Source organism: Dasypus novemcinctus, chromosome X, assembly GCF_030445035.2.
Source record: "Dasypus novemcinctus isolate mDasNov1 chromosome X, mDasNov1.1.hap2, whole genome shotgun sequence".
Taxonomy (NCBI): domain Eukaryota; kingdom Metazoa; phylum Chordata; class Mammalia; order Cingulata; family Dasypodidae; genus Dasypus; species Dasypus novemcinctus.
In genome coordinates, this window is record NC_080704.1 from 154,919,226 (window position 1) to 154,941,111 (window position 21,886).

Below are 21,886 nucleotides of genomic sequence, written 5' to 3' on the forward strand. Positions count from 1 at the left end.
TTTCCTAATTTATCCATATCAAATATACAATTCAGTAGTGTTGATTACATTCAAATCTTGTGCCTCCATCACCATCATCCATTGTCAACACTTTTCCATCACCCCAAAAAGAAACTCCATACCAACTAAACATTAACACTCCATTCCCTATTCCCACTCGAGCCCTGGTAATGTGTATCCTAGTTGCTAAATTTATGAATTTGCGTATTCTGCTTATTTCATACAACTGAAGTCATACAACATTTGTCCTTTTATGTCTGGCTTATTTCACTCAACGTGATGTCTTCAAGGTTCATCTGTGTTGTAGCATGCATCATTCTTTTCATGGTTGACTAATATTCTACTGTATGTATATGCCACATTTTATTTATCCTTTTATTGATTAGTGGACACTTGTGTTGCTTCCACCTTTTAGCAATAGTGAATAATGTCACTATGAACATCAGTGTACAAATCACTGCCTGAGTCCCTGCTTTCAATTCTTTTGGGTATATACCTAGAAGTGGGATTGTCAGATCACATGGTAGTTTTATACTTAACTTTCTGAGCAATCGTCAAACTGTTTTCTACAGTGACTGCCCCATTATACATTCCCACCAACAATGAATGAGTATCCCTATTTCTCCACAGCCCATCCAACACTTACTTTTCATTTTTGAAATAGCTACTCTAGTGGGTGTGAAATGGTATCTCATTGTGTTTTTTGCATGCATTTTCTCAATGGCTAGTGACATTGAGCATCTTTTCATGTCTTTATTGGCCATTTGTGTATCTTCTATGGAGAAATGTCTATTTAAATCTATTCACCATTTAAAAAAATGTTTTGTTAATCTTTTTGTTGTGGAGTTCTTTATATATTCTGGATATTGAACCCATATTGGTTTCCAAATATTTTCTCCATTCTGTAGGTTGTCCTTTTACTTTCTTAATAAATTCCTTTGATGCACAAAAGTTATAAATTTTGCCCAAGTCTCATTTATCATTTTTTTCTTTTGTTGCTCATGCTTTTGGTGTAGTCTTAAACAAACATTGTCTAACACAGGTCCTAAAGAGGTTTCACTATGTTTTGACCTAGGGTGTTTATATATTGTGGTTTTTATATTTAGGTCTTTGATCCATTTTGAGTTAAATTTTGTATATGATGTGAGGAAGGGGTCCACCTTCATTCTTTTGCATACAGCTATCAAGTTCTTCCAGCCTCATTTGTTGATTTGTTGAAGTGACTTTTCTTTCTCCAATGAGTGGACTTGGCACCCTTATCAATAATCAGTTGGTCATAGATGTGAGGGTTTATTTCTGACCTCTCAATTTGATTCCATTGGTATATAGTCTGTTCTTGTGCCAGTATATATATATATATATATATATAGTCATTATGTATTTTTGGAGAGCCCTAAATAGTACACTGGGATAAATCCTGTTTGGTCATGTAGTAATACTTTTTACATATTGCTGGATTCAGCTTTGCTAGTATTTTATTGAGGATTTTTGTGTACACATTCAGATACAATATGGGTCTGTACTTTTCTTTTGATTTGTTCTTGTTTTGGTACCTCAAAATCCTGGCTTCATAAAATGAGTTGGAAAATGTTCCCTCCTCTTCTATTTTTTAGAAGACTTTGTGAAGAATTGCTATTATTTTTCTTGAAATATTTTGGTAGAATTCAGCAGTAAAGCCAATAGGACCTGTGCTTTTCTTTGTGGATAGTCTTTTTAAAATTATTATTACTAATTGAATCTCTTCATTCATTGTAGGTCTGTTTTTGTTTCCTAATCTGTTCAAGCAAATACCATGAAATGGTTTGACTTAAACAATGGGAAGTTATTTCCTCATATTTTGAGACTGGGAAAATGTCCAAATCAAGGCAACATTAAGGCAGTGCTTTCTCCCCAAAGACTTACATTCTGGGGTGGGCTGCTGAAGATCCTTGGTTCCTCTATCACATGGCAAGGCACATGGCAGTATCTCCTGATTTTTTTCCTGCTTTTTTATGCTCTTTTTCAGGTTTTTGCTTCTTGTGGCATACTCTCTAACTGAATTTAATTCTCTTGTAAAACACTCCAGAAATAGGATTATGACCCATCCTGATTGATGAGGTACACTCTTTAACTGAAGTAACATCATCACAAGTTCTATTTAGAATGGGTTTACAACCATAGGCATGAATTAAATTTTAAGGGCATGTTTTTCGGGGATACATACAACTTCAAACCACCACAAGGTCTATTTCTTTATTCTTGAGTTCGTTTTGGTATTTTGTGTCTTTTGAGGAATTTTTCTATTTCATATAAATTGTATTATTTGTTCACATTCAATTGTCTATAGTATTTCTTTATATTTATCATAAATTTTTGTAATGTTGGGAGTAATGTCCCCTCCTTCATTTCTGTATCTAGGATTTCAGTCTTCTCTCTCTTTTTTTTTTTTTTTTTTTTTTGTTAGACTAGCTAAGGTCTTTCAATTTTGTTGATCTTTTAAAAGAATCAACTTTTGGTTTCATTGATTTTCTATATTGTTGTCCTGTTCTCTATTTCAATAATTTCTAATCTAATCATTATTATTTACTTCTTTCTGATTAAGTATAGTTTGCTCTTTCTTTTTCTGTTTTAAGTTGTGAGATTATATTAATGATTGGAGATCTTTTTCCTTTGTCATAATTAGGCAATTACAGTTAGAATTTTTCCTCTAAGCATTGCAAATGCTACATCCTACAAGTTTTGGTATACTGTGTATACAATTTAATTCATCTCAAAATATTTTCTGATTCACTTTTTAAAATATATTTTTATTAGAGAGGTTGTGAACTTACAAAACAATCATGTACATGTGTTAAATTCCCACACAACAGCCCTCCACCAACATTTTACATAGTTGTGGAACATTAGTTACAGATTATGAGATAATATCAGAATATTATCAATAACTATGATCTCTAGCATACCTTTGGTATATTTTTCCCACATCCCCCTATTATTTACACAGCACATCTTTAGCATTGAAGGAAGAATATTAAAACATTGTTAATTAAAGACCATAGGTTACATTAGTTGTATTTTTCCTGTGCTTCTCCACATTCTTAACAACATGCACATAGTGATGTACATTTGTTCTAGATCATAGAAGGACATTTTTTACTTGTACTATTAAACACAATTCTCATTCATCTCTGGGCTCACTATGCTATTGAAACCCTAGATTATTCTCTAGCTTTCTTTCAATTGACATTTACATCCCTACACTACCCTTTTCGGGAACAATCCCATTTATAAACAAACTGCATTAATTCTACTGACTATAATGTGTTACTATCAACTCTATCCATTTCCATATTTTTGCAGACAAGTTAATTAAAACTTCTACATATATTAAGCATCAGTATACCTTCACTTCCCTCCTCTTATCGCCTAATAATCTATACTCTAGGTTTTAACTCCATGCATTTATTCTTCATATTTAGTACTTATTAAGGAGACCAAGCAATATTTGCCCTTTTGTGCCTGGCTTATTTTATATAGCATAATGACTTCTTCCATGTTATTAAATAAGTCTTAATTTCAGTTCTTACTGCAGCATATATTCCATCATATGTCTATACCATATTTTTTTACAATTTTTAAAATATTTTTAAAAAGATTCTTAGATTACACAAATGTTACATAAAAAATAAAAGGGATTCCCATATGCACTGTTCCCCACACCTCCCACACCTTCCCACATCAACAACATCCTTCATTGGTGTGATACATTCATTACAATTGATGAACACATTTTGGAGCACTGGCATTAAGCATGGACTATAGTTTACATTGTAGTTTACATGCTCTCACATATGATTTTGTAGGTTATGGAAAGATACATAGTGGACTGTATCTGTCATTGCAAGGTCATTCAGGATAATTTCCAAGTCCCAGAAATGCCCCCATATTACATCTGTTTTTCCCTCTTGCTCCCCTCAGAGCCTCTGTGGCCACTGCCTCCACATCAATGATATAAGTTCTTATACTGCTAGAATCACAATACGTCTATAGATTACCAGTAAGACCATTCTAGTAAATAGTTCATTTCCCAATCCTGAGGATTCTGGGACAGTGAGGCCCACTCCACCTCTAAGTGAGAGGGGGCTTCAATCCCATAGGATGGATGAATGGGACTTTTTTGCTTGCAGTTGTAGACTCTCGGTTCCTTGGGATGGTCATTGTCGATCATCACCTCTTTTTTAGTTGTCCTGGGCGAGACCAATGAACTGGAGAGTAGGTGTTGCAACTCTGTTGAGATTCAGGGCCCAGCTGGTACATGGACAGCCCAAAGATTTAAGTCTCTTGGATGTATACCTATCAACTCTAGTACTAATTATAGGTTCAAATACAAGGGTCAGAAGAGCCATGTGTAAGGAAACCACAACTGAGTCCAACTTGGTCACACTGGGAAGCATAAATTCCAAAGTAGGACCACTGGAAGGTTGACAAACTCCTGAGCCATCTGCCCTGACTCTAGTGTCTGGATGCCTCCAGAGACCTCAGGAGCCCTGCTATTTGAGGTAGTATTAACTTGAAAGTCAATGAGATCCTGCTAAGACGTGCATAAGCGTAACCTCTAGAATGACCTCCTGACTCACTTTAAAGTCTCTTAGCCATATAAATTCATTTGCCTTTACCTTTTCCCCCCTTTGGTCAAGGTCTTTCTCAAATTACATTGCTAGTTGGTGCTTGGTAGTAATCCCCTGGTGCCAGGGAGGCACATCCCCAGGAGTTATGTCCCATGTTGGGGGGAAGGTAATTCATTTATATGCTGAGTTTGGCTCAGAGAGAGATCACATTTGAGCAACAGGGAGGCTCTCAAGAGGTAACTCTTAGACACCCTATAATACTAGGCTAAGTTTCAGTTTCAAAAGTAAAAGTTCATAAGTAAAGTCTTCAATATCTATGACCCGTCAATGGACTATCCTCCTTCACTTGTCATTGCCCCTATACTCAGGGGTTTCTGACTGTTCCATTAGAGAATGTGACAGAGCTCCCCAGGAAGGGAATTCAATATTCTTTTGGTCATTGTGTGAATCTCCACCCAATGCTGCATGAACACTTGAAAACATTTATATGCCTTATATGTATTCCCCAGGTGAACCTTCTTCTATTTATCCCCCATCAATGACAACCACACACCAATGATCCTCTCCTGTTATAGATGTAACCCTTCTGTGATTCAAAACTTCTTAAAAAATGAAGCTAAAAAAATAACCAAATACAATTAATAAGAAAATGAAATAATAATGATAGTTTTAAAAATAAGAAATAAAATACAAAAAATTTAAAATTTTGGAACAATAAAAAAGAATGAAAAAATATTTTAAAATTTTTGACATTATGTCTTTCATCACTGTAAGATTTCTTGTCTTGTGTGTGCAGTGATATTTTCTTCCATTTATTCCTCCAGTGTCTTACTTTTTTCATTTTGTGTTCAAAGAAGTTTTAAGTTACAGAAAAGTCACATAGAGAATATAGAGAATTCCCATTTACCCAACATCTTTCCCCCTTTCCTCTTTCCCCTATTAATATGTGGATTTTACATTTGTTGCAATTGATGTACAAATATTGAAACACAGCTTCTAACCATCATCAATGGTTTACATTATGGTTTACATTTGGACCATACACTTTTATAAATTTTTATGAAATTTAACATGGCTTGTATCCATCATTGCAAGATCATTCAGAATACTTCCATTGCCCCCAAAATGTCCCATGTTCCATCTATTCTATTCCTCCCCCCTTACCTTGGGGCCCATGGCAAACACCAGGCTTCACTCCTTGAACAAGATTCATAGATATTTGCAACAACATTGAGGGATGACTTACTGGTCTATCCTCTTATATTAGGCACTGCCTATGCTCTTGAGGGACTTCTGCCCCTCTATATGAGAACAAAGCAGGACTCCCCAGGATGGGAGTCCAACACTTTCCTACTCATTATGTGGCTCTCCACCAACTGATACAACACACTATGATAAGATTAACACTTACACACTCCCTAGAACCCTGCCCAGGTAAGCCCAGTCCAAAATGCCTCCCACATCCAACACACTCAACAAGTAACCCTCCCCTACCATATTGCCAAAAGAACATTCACAACATTGTAGTTTCAACGACATCCCCGCAAATCCCCAGTGTTCACCTGTTTCCTCCCCCAACCCTCCCCCTAGTTCCATGGACTACTCACACTCCCCACCCTGGACCCCTGACAAACCTACACCACCCAAACTAATAATATCATTGCACCACTGTCATGCTCCTCCACTGCACAACTATGCACTTCCACCTTATCATAGATTTTGCCCATATGGCCAATGGTTCACAAACTTCTCCCTTGCTATCTTCTGTAATCCTATCTTCCAGCTTCTAGCTCTGTGAGTTTGCTCAATTTGCTTAATTCATATCAGTGAGGTCATGTATTATTTGTCCTTCAGTGCCTGGTTTGCTTCACTCAACATGAGGCCCTCAAATTCATCCATGTTATCCCAAGTGTTAATGCTGAATTCTTTCTTACAGGTGAATAATATTTCATTGTATGTTTATACCACAATGTGTTTATCCAGTCATCTGTTGATGGGCATTTGGGTTGTTTCCAACTTTTGGCAATAGTGAATGACGCTGCTATGAACATTGTTGTACATATATCTGTTCATGTCCTTGCTTTCAATTCTTCTGGGTATATACCCAGCAGTGGAATTGCTGGATCATATGGCATTTATATAGTTAGTTTCCTGAGGACCCGTGAAATAGTCCTCCACAATGGCTGCAGCAATCTGCTTTCCTATCAGCAGTGAATGTGGGTTCCCATTCCTCTACGTCCTCTCCAACACTTACAGTCCTCTGTTTTTTTAATAGCCACCAGTTAATGGGTGTAAAATGATATCTCATCGGAGTTTTGATTTGCATTTCCCTAATAGCTAGCAATGTTCAGCATTTTTTCATGTGCTTTTTATCCATTTGTATTTCTTCTTTGGAGAAATGCCTATTCAAATCACTTGCCATTTTTAAAAAGGTTGTCTTTTTATTTTCAAGATATAGGATTTCTTTATGTATGCTGGATATTAGACCCCTGTCAGATATATGGTTATCAAATATATTCTCCCATTGAGTAAGCTACCATTTCATTTTCTTGACAAACACCTCTGAGATACAAAAGATTTTAATTTAGAAGGTCCCATTTATCTATTTTTTTCATTGCTCATATTTTGAGTATAAAGTTCATGAAACTATTTCCTAATACAAGAAGCTGTAGATGCTTCCCTACATTTTCTTCCGAGATTTTTATGGTCTTGGTTCTTATATTAAGGTCTTTGATCTATCTTGAGTTGATTTTTGTATGAGGTGTGAGATGGTGATCCTCTCTCATTTTTTTGGATATGGATATCCAGTTGTCCAAGCACCATTTGTTGAAGAAGCCATTCTTTCTCAGTTGAGTGGGCTTGGTAGCCTTGTCAACTATCGGATGACTTTATATGTGAGGATCTATATAAAAACTGTCATTTGGTTCCATTGGCCAGTATGTCTATCTTTGTGTCAATACCATGCTGTTTGACCATTGTAGGCTTGTAGTTTTTTAAAAAATTTTATTCCCTTCCCCCACAGCTTGCTTGCTATCTGCTCTCTGTGTCCATTCACTGTGTGCTCTTCTGTGTTTTTGCTTATCTCCCTTTCTATTGTGTCACCTTGCTGAGTCAGCTCTCTGGCACTTATGGTCTGGCGGCTCTCCAAAGCACTTGTGGGCCAGTGGCACTCTGTGGCGCTTGAGGACCAGCAGCACTCCTCAGTGTGCTGGTGAGCCTGCCTTCACAAGGAGGCCCTGGGACACAAACCCAGCATCTCCCATATGGTAAACAAGAGTCCAAATGATAGAGCCACAGCTGCTTCCTTGTAGTATGTTTTGAAGTCAGGTAGTGATTCCTCCAATTTAATTTTTCGTTTTCAATATCTCTTTGGCTATTTGGGGCCTCTTGCCCCTCCAAATAAATTTCATAGTTAGCTTTTCCAATTCAGTAAAAAAAAAAAAATCCTGTGGTAATTTTTATTGGGATTGCATTAAATCTGTGAATCAGTTTGGTTAGTGTAGCCGTTTGATATTATTGATGAATTCCAAACAGAAATATTGGATTATATTTGTAAACTGAACTTTTCCTCTAGCATATTAGATTATATTGGACTCATAGGGTTACTTGATTAAGTAATTATGTAAACCTCTTGTGCCAATAGGGCATTGACAAAAGGCATGGCAAAGGACAGAGTTAATGGTTTTTGATGTTGGAGTTCTGATGTTGGAGTTTGATGCTGAAGCCTAAAACTGGAGTCCCAGGAAGTAAGCACACAGGAAAGAGAAGCAAGCCCCAGGAAGGGAAGAACCCAGGAAGCCTGAACTCTCACAGTGGTTGGCAGCCATCTTGCTCCAACACATGGAAATAGACTTTGGTGAGGGAAGTAACTTATGGTTATGGCCTGATATCTGTAAGCTCCTACCCCAAATAAATATCCTTTATAAAAACCAACCAATTTCTGGCATTTTGCATCAGCACCCTTTTGGCTGACTAATACGTTGGAAACTGAGGCACAGTGGTCTGACAAGGAGAGGTGATGTTTCCATGGCTATGCTTGCACCCTAAGGAATATGGTAATTAAGAGTTCCTGGCAAAGAGGATGAAGCTGTTAAAGGCTGAAAGAAAAGATGAGCACATACCTTTTGTAGTAAATAGAACACTTAGACTTTGTACCTTGAGATAAGATTTTTTTAGTTCCTTAGTAATGCTAATAGTTAACTGCATGTTGCTGCTTGTTGTCTTGTAGACTAGGGTATATAGAGAGCCCCTTGTAAACAATAAAGTTGTCTGAGGAGTCTCTACTCACAGACCCCCTGATCCCAACTCTCTTGTTCCTTCTCTCCTTCTCTCTTTTGCTCTCCTTTTTCTCTTTCTTTCATTCCTGATACCCTTCGGGCCCAAATCTCCAACATCTGGCACCCAATGTGGGACCCAAAGAAGTCAGTGAGTCTTCCAAATCAGTATTGGGAACTGCGGAAAAGATCTCGTCGAGAGTCGTGTGTGACATCCAAAGCAGTGCTACTTCCTTAGATCCTGTACAATCAGAGGAAGATGACGAAGAAGAAATCACTATGTTTTCAAAACCCATAGACAAACAGAAAATGGAGGGCCATTTGAAAGAACTAAATTCTGAACCAAAAGACTGAGGAGAATCTCCTGGCTTTATGTCTAATCCTAGTACTAATCCTTTTATAGATAAAAAGACAACTGTCTGCTCTAATGAAATATCCAATCTCCATATATCTCATCCAGGCACTTATCCTAGCTTATATCCAGTTCAGCCTATTGTGCCTGATGAGCCACTGCTATGGCTGCCCCGACCTCAGCACCCGGAATTTTTTCAGATATGGCAGATGCTTTACCCTATGTTAAAAATATAGTTGTTTCCAACCCCAGTCCTCAGACACCCTTGATGCGCTATTTATTGCAAGCATCTTGAGAAGGGGATCCAGAGGCCATGCAATTCTTATCAGCTTTTCTGGTTTTATCACGACCAACCCCATCAGATGCTAATAGTCCTCAAGGAGGTGCTGAGCTCCATCATGAACCAATACCTTTTAAACTATTGAAAGATTTAAAACAGGCTTGCGTGCAGTATGGGGTTAATTCTCCATATACGTTTGGCTTAGTTCAAGGCATGGCTCAGGTAGATAGGTTGATTCCTTGGGACTGGAAATGTTAGCCCGTCCTGTTCTTAGCCCCGCTGAATTTCTGCAATTTAAAACTTGGTGGACCGATGAGGCTAATATGACTGCCCGGCGAAATGCTAATCAAGACCCTCCGGTGCTTATATCGGCAGAACAGCTATTGGGAATAGGAGCTTGGGCAGGAGTTGGCAGACAAATGCAGTATGATGATGTAGCAACAGTTCAGGTTAGAATGTCCTGCTTAGCAGCTTGGAGAAAAATTTCAGCCCCTGGGAAACCTGTACAATCCTTTGCTAAAGTTATTCAAGGTGTAAATGAGCCATATGTAGAGTTTGTAGCTAGGCTATCAGATATTATTCAAAAAACGATAGAAATTCTGGATGCTAGAGACTTGATTTTATTAACTCTCACATTTGATCAAGCAAATAGTGAATGCTAAAAAGCTATTAGACCCGTTAAGGCAGCGGGATGGTCAATGCAAGACTATATTAAAGTTTGCCAGGACATAGGTTACATTACCCACCAGATGGCAATATTAGCTGTGGCAATAAGGGGCAATCAGAGACCCCAGACTAAAAGAGGAAGTTGTTTTAAATGTGGGAAATCTGGTCATTTTCAAAAGGATTGCAAAGCAAATTTCACTCAGCCACAAAATAATGGGGAAGGAAAATCCCCTTCTAAACTGTGCCCTGTATGTCAAAAGGGCTTTCATTAGGCTAATAAATGTAAATCTAGATTTCATAAAATTGGCTCTCCCACTTCACAGTCGGGAAACTGCTTTGCGGCCTAGCTCAAGGTCCTCAGACAAACAATATGAGCCTACAGGAAAGATACCCAGTCAGCAATGGCCAGCAGCATGCATCCCAGTTTCTGAATTACGGGCAGCTACTTGAGGGAGTGCTGCTGTTGATTTATCTTCTACAGAAACTAAACTTACTACTCCTGCTATGGGTATGCAAACTACTTACAGGCATAAAAGGCCCATTACCTCCTCAAACTGTTGGCCTAATTGTAGGTAGGAGTAGTTTAACTATGAAAGGACTGCTGGTACAAATTGGCATTATAGATAGTGATTATAAAGAAGACATTAAGGTTATGGTGCAAGCTGTTAGTCTGATGTGGGCTATGGGTGGGAGGCTCTTTGTCTCTTCAGAGATAACCTTAACCTAAGCTGTCTGTGACTTGTGGGTGTGGGATGGTAAGAGGCTGCAATCCTGCCCTTGGTAACCATGGCAACGACTCCAGTCCCAGGAAACAGTTTAGCAATGCAAACTCTATAAACTGTAAATATTCAGGAAAAATGCAAACCGAATGTGCTAAAAGCTTATCTAGAATATATGAAGTCCATGCTAAAGGCTTACCTAGGATGTGGAAGATATATGCTAATTCAAGGCTATTGAGAACTGAAACAAAAGAACCATTTGACCCTTCCTCTCTGTATAAAAGAAACTCAAAATTCTTGTTCAGGGTTCGGTTTTCAACAAAAAGCTCCTGAGTCCGACCGGCCATCAATAAACGATTTTTCCTTCTCAAAATCATTCCTGAATCCTAGCCTTTCTATACACAAATAATTGAACCTAGTATCAAATTCTACAACAATTCAAATACAAGTTACTTTGGGGCAACATATAGCTCAAATATTATTCCTGTCCTATCACAAATCTTGCACTCTTCCTTTTGCTAGAAATGGGGGATTTGGGTCTACGGGGAATGAGATTTATTGGCAAACTTTTGTAGGCAATGATCAGCCTGAAGTTACTATTACTCTTAATGGAAAAGTGTTTTTGGGATTAATAGACACAGGAACTGATGTGTCCATCATTGCTAAACGATATTGGCCTCAATCATGGACATTACAAAAAGTCCCAACAGTCTTTACTGGAATTGGCACTATAACAGATATTTATCAGAGTAACTCTATTTTTGATGTATTAGGACCTGATGGGCAAAAATCTATGCTACAACTGTTGTAGAATTGGAGAGAGGTTCAATTATTTGCGTATAGAAAGGCCAGGACTCAGGAATGATTTTGAGAAGGAAAAATGGTTTATTGACAGCCGGAGGACTCAGGAGCTTTTTGTTTCAAACCCGAGCCTTGGGCAAGATTTTCAAGTTCCTTTTATATGGGTAAGGGCTAAATCGTTCTTTGTTTCAGTGCTCAATAGGCTTGAATTAGCATATATCTTCCACATTCTAGATAAACTTTTAGCACATTTGGTTTGCATTTTTCCTGAATATTTAAAGTTTATAGAGTTTATATTGCTAAACTGTTTCCTGGGACTGGAGTCGTTGCCATGGTTACCAAGGGCAGGGCTGCAGCCTCTTACTATTCCACACCCACAAGTCAGGATTTAGGTTATCTACGAAGGGTCGAACAGCCTCCCACCCATAGCACACATCACAACCGTATGTGGCTGATGTTGGACTTAATTTATGGGGCCGTGATTTACTTAGTCAGTGGGGAGCTTTTTTTCACATTCCTACATTATCTGAGCGTGCAAAAGCTTTATTTGTGGATATGCAGTATAACCCTAACATACGTCAAAAAGGGGATCATAGAGGACTTGGTTCTGTTACACTGAGACAGGATTCAGAGACGCAAAATTTAACATAGGGGCCATTGCAATAGAGGGCATTACTATTCCCATAACCTGGCTTACAGAAGCACCAGTGTGGGTTGATCAATGGCGCCTGCCTGTGAAAAAACTCAATGTCCTTCATAGTTTAGTAAAAGAACAACTATCTCAGAAACATATTGAGCCCTCCAATAGTCCTTGGAATTCTCCAGTATTTGTAATAAAAAAAGAAATCTGGAACATGGTGAATGGTAACTGATCTAAGAGGTGTTAATAAGGTTCTGAGCCCTATGGGGGCACCACAACCAGGAGTTCCACAGTCCTCTATGATTCCTAAGAATTGGTCTTTGATTATTATAGATTTGAAAGACTGTTTCTTTACTATTCCTTTGCATCCTGCTGATAAAGAGAAATTCGCCTTTTCTGTTCCTGCTATAAATAATCAATCCCGTATGCAGAGGTATCAGTGGTGTGTGTTGCCTCAGGGCATGATGAACAGTCCTACCATGTGCCAATTATGCATTCATCAGCCTCTACAGGTGCTAAGAAAAAGATTTCCAAAAGCCATGATTATTCATTATATGGATGATATATTACTTGCACATTCTTCAGACAACAAGTTACAGCAATTGTTTCAGTATGCTCAAAAGGTGTTTCCTGAGTATAGGTTACAGATTGCCACTGAGAAAGTTCAGCAGAATGCCCCCTATTGTTATCTGGGTATGCAATTGGCAAACGGATGCATACGCCCACAGAAAATACAATTGAGACGTGATAATTGAAAAACCTTAAATGACTTTCAAAAACTTCTGGGGGATATTAATTGGATTTGTCCTACTCTAGGCATTCCTAACTACATGTTGCAGCACCTTTTTCAAACTTCAGAGGGAAATCCTGCCCTCTTGAGTCTGAGGAAATTATCCTCAGAGGCAGAAAAAGAATTAAATCTCATTGAAGAACAAATTTCACAGGGACAATTGACTCAAACAGATCCTGACAAAACCATAGACTTGGTGATTTCTTCTACCCTGCAATCTCCTATGGCCCTGTTCTGGCAAGATGGCATATTAGAATGGGTATTTATCCCCAATAATAAACAAAAAAGATTGCAAACATATTTACAAAAAAAAGGTCAATTATGGCTCATGCAACTTAAAGGGACTGATCCTGATCTAATAATATGTAGTCTGTCTAATGATGAAATTAAACATCTTTACACTACAAATACACAATGGCAAGTTGCTATTAGTGATTTTCAGGGAATTATTGATAACCGTTACCCCAATTCTAAGCTGTTAACGTTCTTACGGAGAACAGCTTGGATTTTACCAAAAATAGTTAAGTCATTTCCAATTGAAAAAGCACTTACCATTTTTACAGACGGCAGTAGCAATGGTAAAGCAGCTTATGTCACTCCTTTTACAGAAAAGGTTTGGCAAACACTACATACTTCTGCACAACGTACAGAATTATCAGCTGTTCTCATGGTCCTACAAACTTTTAAAGAGCTTCTCAATATTATTTCTCATTCTGAATATGTTTGCTTAACCATTGCTAAAATTGAAACTGCTAATATCTCTGTAACTGATGAGCTTTCTCAAATGTTCCTGCAATTGCAGGCACTCATTCGTCAACGAGTAAATTATCTGTACATTACCCATATTCGATCACATTCTGCTTTACCTGGCCCCTTATCCACACATAATGCGCAAGCTGATATTCTGGTAGGGTCTATACAGGATGCTGCCAAATATCATGCTCTAATTCATATCAATACTAAGGGATTGTGACATAAATTTCCATCTTTAACAAAATTACAAGCACAAGATATTATAAAACATATTTCTACCCGTGGCCTCTCGTGTCAGCACCATTTGATAAAGGCACTAATCCCCGAGGGTTGGCTCTAAATCAAATATGGCAAATGGATGTCACACATGTTCCAACTTTTGGTAAATTGCAATATGTTCATGTTTGTATTGATACTTATTCTCACTTTCTCTGGGCTACAGTGCACAGTGGGGAAAGATTTTGTCATATTCATTCACATTTGTGGTCTACCTTTGCAGTTATGGGATGCCCTGCAGAAATCAAAACTGATAATGGTCCAGCTTATTCTGGCAAACAGTTTGCAACATTTTGCTCTAAATATTCCACTGCTCATGTCACAGGAATTCCTTATAATCCTACAGGTTAAGCCATAGCTGAATGGTCGCATCATACCCTTAAGCAAATGTTATTAAAACAAAAAGGGGGAGATGATGGCATTATAGTACCAAAGGACCAATTGGAAAAAACTTTAACTTTAAATTTCCTTAATGTATATGATTCAATAACACCTGCTGAATGGCATTATGCATTGAATAAGAATAAAGAAAAGGTATTGTGTGACTCAGCTGAATATCAGCCAATATATTGGAAAGATGTACTAACTAACACTTGGAAAAAGGGAAAGGTTAAATTATGGGGGCGAGGATATGCTCTTGTCGTTACAGAAGACAGGGCACAAATTTGGCTGCCAGCTCGACGGATTAAACCACAGATAGAGGAGAAGAAAGAGAATTTTGATGATGATTTCTCCTCTCCTGGTCATGTTAATGGTAACTCTGGGTCATGCAGGGGAAAATCATACTTCTTGGGCATATATTCCTAATGCACCTCTAGTACCTGCTCTCACATGGAGAGACCCATCATTTCCTGTATTTTTTAATAAAACACATGTTTTTCCTGGGCCTATAGATGACAGATTACCCTTAAAACCTGATGAAGAAGGGAAAGAAATATATAATCTTATCCTTTGTTTTTATCAAAAACCATTATGTATTGGAAAAAGTCCTCCTTGCATGCAAACAAAAAAATCAGACTGTGGTTATCATGAAAAGTAATGTTACCAAATTATTAATAAATTTGTTTCCCTCATATGATTCTTTGGTAACTAAAAAGCAAAATTATAATTGTCCTCCCAAAAACCTGAAAGAGGGATGGCAGGAATGCCATATAGGAAGAGGATCTGTCATTTTTAATGATTCCTATGGAATAGTGTGGGAAAGTGCTCCTATGGAGACCCCCAAAGAATATAATGGCAGATTTATATGGTATGCCCTTAACAACAAGGGTTAACGAGTTACTAATATGCAGTATCCTTTTTCAGAATCTCTATTCTTGAGTGAATAAGTGGTATATACTAACAATTTTACTATTTGGAAATGTAAAGGAAAATGGTTACCAACCCCTTGGATTAATGACACCTATAATCTTAATATACATAAAAACTTGTAGAAAGTATTTCTTGGAATTGCCCCTACTTATGAATGGATTGGTAATTACAGTCAAACAGGTCAATATCTACAATTAAATCAAACCTATCAATTGAAAGCATGTGTCAGGGATCCTTTTGTATTCATTACTGGAAAAATAACTATAAAAGATAATGCCTTGTTTTATAAAAATGGTGCCTTGTATGCATGTCTGTCAGAAAGTGTGTTGCAGGATGGAGACACTGTCACAATAGACAGAAGACAACGAGGTATATGGATTCCCGTCCAAATGAACTGAATATGGCAGTCATCATCTGAAAGTCAGCTATTGCCTCACATGGCACAAGAAACCATGAAACAGACAAAAAGGTTTGTTGGACTCCTAATAATTAGTATAATGGTACTAATTAGAATCATAGCAGCTGCTGCAACCGCTGCTGTCGCTTTGCATGAGACTGTTCAGACTCAACAATATGTGCATGATTGGCATAAAAATGCTAGTGATTTGTGGCATAGCCAAGAGCACATTGATGAACAGTTAAATAATCGGGTTAATGATTTAGAATCAGCTGTTTTGCATATTGGAGATCAATTGTATAATTTAAAATTGTTAAGGGGATTGAAATGTCATTGGAATGAAAGCAACTTTTATATTACTCCTCTTGCCTATAATTCATACAATATAGAATGGAGAAAAATTAAGAATCATTTGCTAGGCCATGAAAGTAATATCTCTCTGGAAATAATTGAATTGCAAAGGAAAATATTAGAAATGTCTCAAAACAAATTCATGTAGCCAATGATAAGGATATTTTCTCAGATATGATTTCACATACTACAAAATTTAACCCAGTTAATTGGTGGAAATCACAACATTTCCTGTCAGCCTTAGGAATAGGGCTAATCATATTTGTTCTGTTGCTCATGATTCTTGCCTGTGCCGGACAGTGCTTTTGAAGAAAATTGTAAAGAGTAACAGCCATGGGACATGCGAATAATCTGGTGCTAGCAAAAGCACTTCAATAACTTCCCCTAGTCAAAGAGCTTGACTGATAGTCAATGACAGGTAAGACTCTTGAAAGGAGGGCAAACTAAGACAGGCACGGTCACCTCGACTAAAACAAAAAGGGGGAAATGTTGGAAACTGAGGCACAGTGGTCTCACAAGGAGAGATATGCTGTTTCCATCGCTATGCTTGCACCCTAAGGAATGTGGTAATTAAGAGTTCCAGGCAAACAGGATGAAGCTGTTAAAGGCTGAAAGAAAAGATGAGCACAGACCTTTTGTAGTAAATAGATCACTTAGACTTTGTACCTTGAGGTAAGATTTTTTTAGTTCCTTAGTAATGCCAATAGTTAACTGCATGTTGCTGCTTGTTGTCACATAGACTACATGTTGCTGCTTGTTGTCACATAGACAGGGGTATATAGAGAGCCCCTTGTAAACAATAAAGTTGTCTGAGGAATCTCTACTTGCAGACCCCCTGATCCCAGCTCTCTCGTTCTTTCTTTTTTTTTTTTCTTTCTCTTTCACTCTCCTTTTTCTCTTTCTTTCATTCCTGATACTCTTTGTGCCCAAATCTCCAACACTAATACAGTTAGGATAGTCATCTTAATGATGTTTAATCTACTTATCCATGAACAGGAAATATTCTTCCATTCATTTAGGTCTTTTATGATTTCCTTTAATAGTTTTGTGTGGCTTTCTTCATACAAGTCATTTACATCTTTAGTTAAATTTATTCCTAAGTATTTGATTCTTGTGGCTGCTATTGTAAATGGGATTTTTTTTCTTGATATCCTGATCAGATTACTCATTATTGGTATACAGAAATGCTATTGATATTTGCACATTAATATTATAACCTGCCACTTTACTGAACTCATTTATAAGCTCTAGAAACTTTGATGCAGATTTCTCAGGGCTTTCAAGATATAGTATCATATTATCTACAAAGAGTGAAATTTTTATGTCTTCCTTTCCAGTTTGGATGCCTTTTATATTTTTTTCTTGCCTAAATGCTCGAGGAAGTACTTCTCACACAATGTAAAATAAGAGCAGTGACAGTGGGCATCCTTGTCTTCTTCCAGAACTTAGAGGGAAAGCTTTTAGAATTTCATCATTGACTATAATGTTAGCTGTGGGCTTTTAATATATACCCTTTATCATGTTGAAGAAATTTCTTTCTATCCCTATCTTTTGAAATGTTTTTATCAGGAAAGGGTGCTGTATATTCTTTAATGATTTTTCTGTTTCTGTAGAGAAGAACATGTGATTTTTTTCTTTCAATCTGTTTATGTGGCGTATTACATTGATTTTCTTATATTGAAACATCCTTGCATACCAGGTATGAAATCCACTGGTCATGGTGTATACTTCGTTTGATGTGTTGTTGAATACAATTAGCAAGTACTCTGTTGAGGATTTTAGCATCTAGGTTCATTAGAGAGATTGGTCTATAGCTTTCCTTTCTCGTGGCATCTTTGGCTTTGGTATTAGGGTGATATTGGCATCATAGAATGAGTTTGGCAATGTACCCTCCACTTCTATTTTTTTTTCAAGTGTATAAGCAGAATTGGTGTTCTTTCCAGAATGTTTAGTATAATTCACCTGTGATGCAATCTGGTCCTGGGCTCTTCTTAGTTGGGTAGGTTTTTGATGACTAATTCAATCTCATAACTTGAGATTGGTTTGTTGAGTTCATCAATTTCTTCTTTCATCAAAGTAGACTGTGTGTTTCTAGGAATTTGTTCATTTCCTCTAAATTATCCATCCTGTTGGCATACAATTTTTTTAAAGTATATTCTTATAATACTCTTTATTTAAATGAGGTCAGTGATGATAACCCATTCCTTGTTTCTTATTTTATGTATTTGCATCTCTCTCATTTTTCTTTGCTGGTCTACCTAAGGGTTTGTTAATTATTTAATCCTCTCAAAGAACCAGCTTTTGGTTTTGTTTATTTTTTCTAGTGCTTTCTTATTTTCAATTTCATTTAGCTCTGCTCTAAATTATTTCCTTCTTTCTACTTCATTTGGGTTTAGTTTGTTGTTATTTTTCTAATTCCTCCAGGTATGCAGTTAGATCTTTGATTTTAGCTCTTTCTTCATTTTTAATACAGGCATTTATTGCTATGAATTTCCCCTTCAACAACGTTTCCTGCATCCCATAGGTTTTGATAAACTGTGTTGTCATTTTAATTCATTTCAAGGTAGTTATGATTTCTGTTGAAATTTCCTCCTTGAACCACTGATTGTCTAAGAGTGTGTTTTTTAACTTCCTTATCTTTGTGCCTAATCTGCTTCTCTACTCCTTAGTGATTTCCAGCTTCATTCCATTGTGGTCAGAGAAATTACTTCATATAATTTCAGGTATTTTGAATTCATTGAGAGTTGTTCTATTGTCTAGCATGTGGTCTATCCTGAGGAATGAGCCATGTGTGCTTTAGAAGAATGTATATTCCTTTGTATTTGGGTGTAATGTTCTGTATATGTCTATTAGGCCCAGATCCTCTAATGTATTATTCACGCTCTTTGTTTTTTTACTCTTCCCTTTTGAGATGTTCTGTCTATTGATGATAATGGTGTATTAAAGTCCTCCACTATAATTGTAGAGACATCTATTTCTCCACTTAGTTTTTCCAGTGTTGCCTCATATATTTTGAGGTGCTCTGGTTTGGTGCATAAATGTCTATGATTGTTCTTTCTTCTTGATAGATTATCCCTTTTATTAGTATATAGTGGCCTTCTTTGTCCCTTACAATAGTTTTCCATTTAAAGTCTATTTTGTCCAATATTAGTATAACTACTCCTGCTATTTTTTTGTTAATGTTTGCATGTAAAATTGTTTTCCAACCATTCACTTTCAGCCTCATTGAGTCCCTGAGTATGAGGTGAGTTTCTTGTAAACTGTATATAGATGAATGATATATACTTATACATTTGGCCAATCTGTGTCTCTTGACTGGAGAATTTGATCCATTAACATTCAATGTCATTACTGTCAAGGAATTACTTATATTAGCCATATTTTCTTTAGGTTTTTGCATGCCATAAATAAGAAATAAAAACAACATATGTGTATTGTTTTTATTTCTCTTTTTATCTTTTTAGTTGTTCTTAAACTTTCCTCCAACTCTCTCCCTCCTGTCTTTTTTTTCCTTTCAACCTGCAGAACTCCCTTTAGTATTTCTTGAAGGGCAGGTTTGTTATTGACAAACTCTCTTAATTTCTGTTTATCTGTGAATATTTTGAACTCTCCCTCATTTTTTCAATCCAAGCTTTGCTGGATAGAGAATTCTTGGTTGGAAGTTTATTCTTTTAACACCTTAACTATGTCATACCATTGCCTTCTTGCCTCCATGGTTTCAGATGAGAAACCAGCATTTAATCTCATCAAGCTTCCCTTGTAAGGATGGATCTCTTTTCCCTTGCTGCTTTCAATATTCTCTCTTTGTCTTGAGCATTGGACAATTTGACAAGTATGTCTTGGAGTAGGTCTATTAGGATTTATACTGTTTGGGTGTGCTGCATTTCCTGAATATGTACTTCTATGTTCCTCAATCGGATTGGGAACTTTTCAGCCATTATTTCCAACACACCTTCTGTCCCCTTTCCTTTCTCTTCTCCCTCTGGGATGCCTATAGTGTGTATGTTTGTGCATTTTGTGTTGTCATTCATATCCCCAAACCCCGCTGAATTCTTTTAATTTTTTATGTATCTATTCTACTATCTGTTTGATTTCAGTTCTACTGTCTTCCACATCACTGATTACTTCTTCTGCCTGTTCAAATTTGCTGTTATTATGTGCTTCCAATGTATTTTTTATTTCTTGCATTGTGCCATTAATCACCATCATATCTGCAATATTTTTATGAATGTTTACTACTTCTTCAGTGTGTTCTCGCTGTGTCTTCTTTTTTTAAAATTTTTATTTATTTTTATTATCTTTTTTAAAGACCCGTAGATCACACAGAATGGCCATGATGTGGACCATTGACCATGAGGTGCAGAGGTGCCCAAAGATGTACTTACCAAATGCAATGGATGTGTCATGATGATGGGAACAAGTGTTGCTGGGGGGTGGGGTTGAATGGGACCTCATATATATATTTTTTAATGTAATATTATTACAAAGTCAATAAAAAATATAAGAGGTTCCTATATACCCCACCTCCTCATTCCTCCCCCACTCCTCCCACATCAACATCCTCTTTCATCAGTGTGGTACATTCATTGCGTTTGATGAATATATTTCAGAGCACTGCCACACAGCATGGATTATAGTATACACTGTAGTTTATAATCTCTCCCAGTCCATTCAGTGGGTTATGGAAGGATATATAATGTCCTGCATCTGTCCCTGAAATTTCCTTCAGGACAACTCCAAGTCCCAAAAGTGTCCCCCTATCACAACTCTTCTTCCTTCTCCCTGCCCTCACTAACTCCTGGCCACTGTCTCCACAGCAATGATAGTTTCATCCATTGCTATAGTCACAATAATTCTATAGTAGAATACCAGTTACGTCCATTCTAATCCATATTTTATTCCTCCATCCTGAGGACCCTGGGATGGTGATGTCAACTCTACCTCTAAATTGAGAAGGGGCTTAGATCCCACATGGCCAATGGATGGGATTCTCCTGATTGCAGTTGTAGACTCTCTTGGTTCCATGGTGTGGTGGTTGACTATCCTCACCTCCCTGGGAGCTGACCTGGGTTATTTCAAAAAACCAGAGAATAGGATTTGCAACTCTGCTGAGGCTCAGAGCCCAGCTGGCACATGGACAATCCAGAGATTCCAGTCACATGAGCATACACCAACCCCAGCACCAACTTCAGGTTCAGTAAAAGTAACAAAAGAGGCATGTGTAGAGAGGTTACATCTGAGTCCATCTCCATCACACTTAGGAGCACAAATTCCAAAGTAGGGCCCACTGGCAAGGCACTGAAATCCAGAACCATCTGTCCTCAATCTCTTCTTTCACTTAATTAAGTTGATCCATAATATTTGTTTGGACATCCCTGGTTAGTTTTTTCATGCTCTGTATCTCTTCCTGCTTTTTAATTTGTTCATTGGACTGGGCCATGTCTTCCTGTTTCTTAGTATGGGTTGTGATTTTTTCTTGGTGTCTAGGTATCAGTTTATCTTGATGGGTTTATTCAGTTGATTAGCTTCTCTTTCTACTCTAGAGTTTTATTTTGTTATTGTTGTGTGTGGTAAGTTTTCACTTTGACACCTTGTTACCCTTATTCTATGCCCTTGCTCTTGTCTATGTTCCCTTGAGAAAAAAAAATATGTCCAGAGAAAAGGAGAGG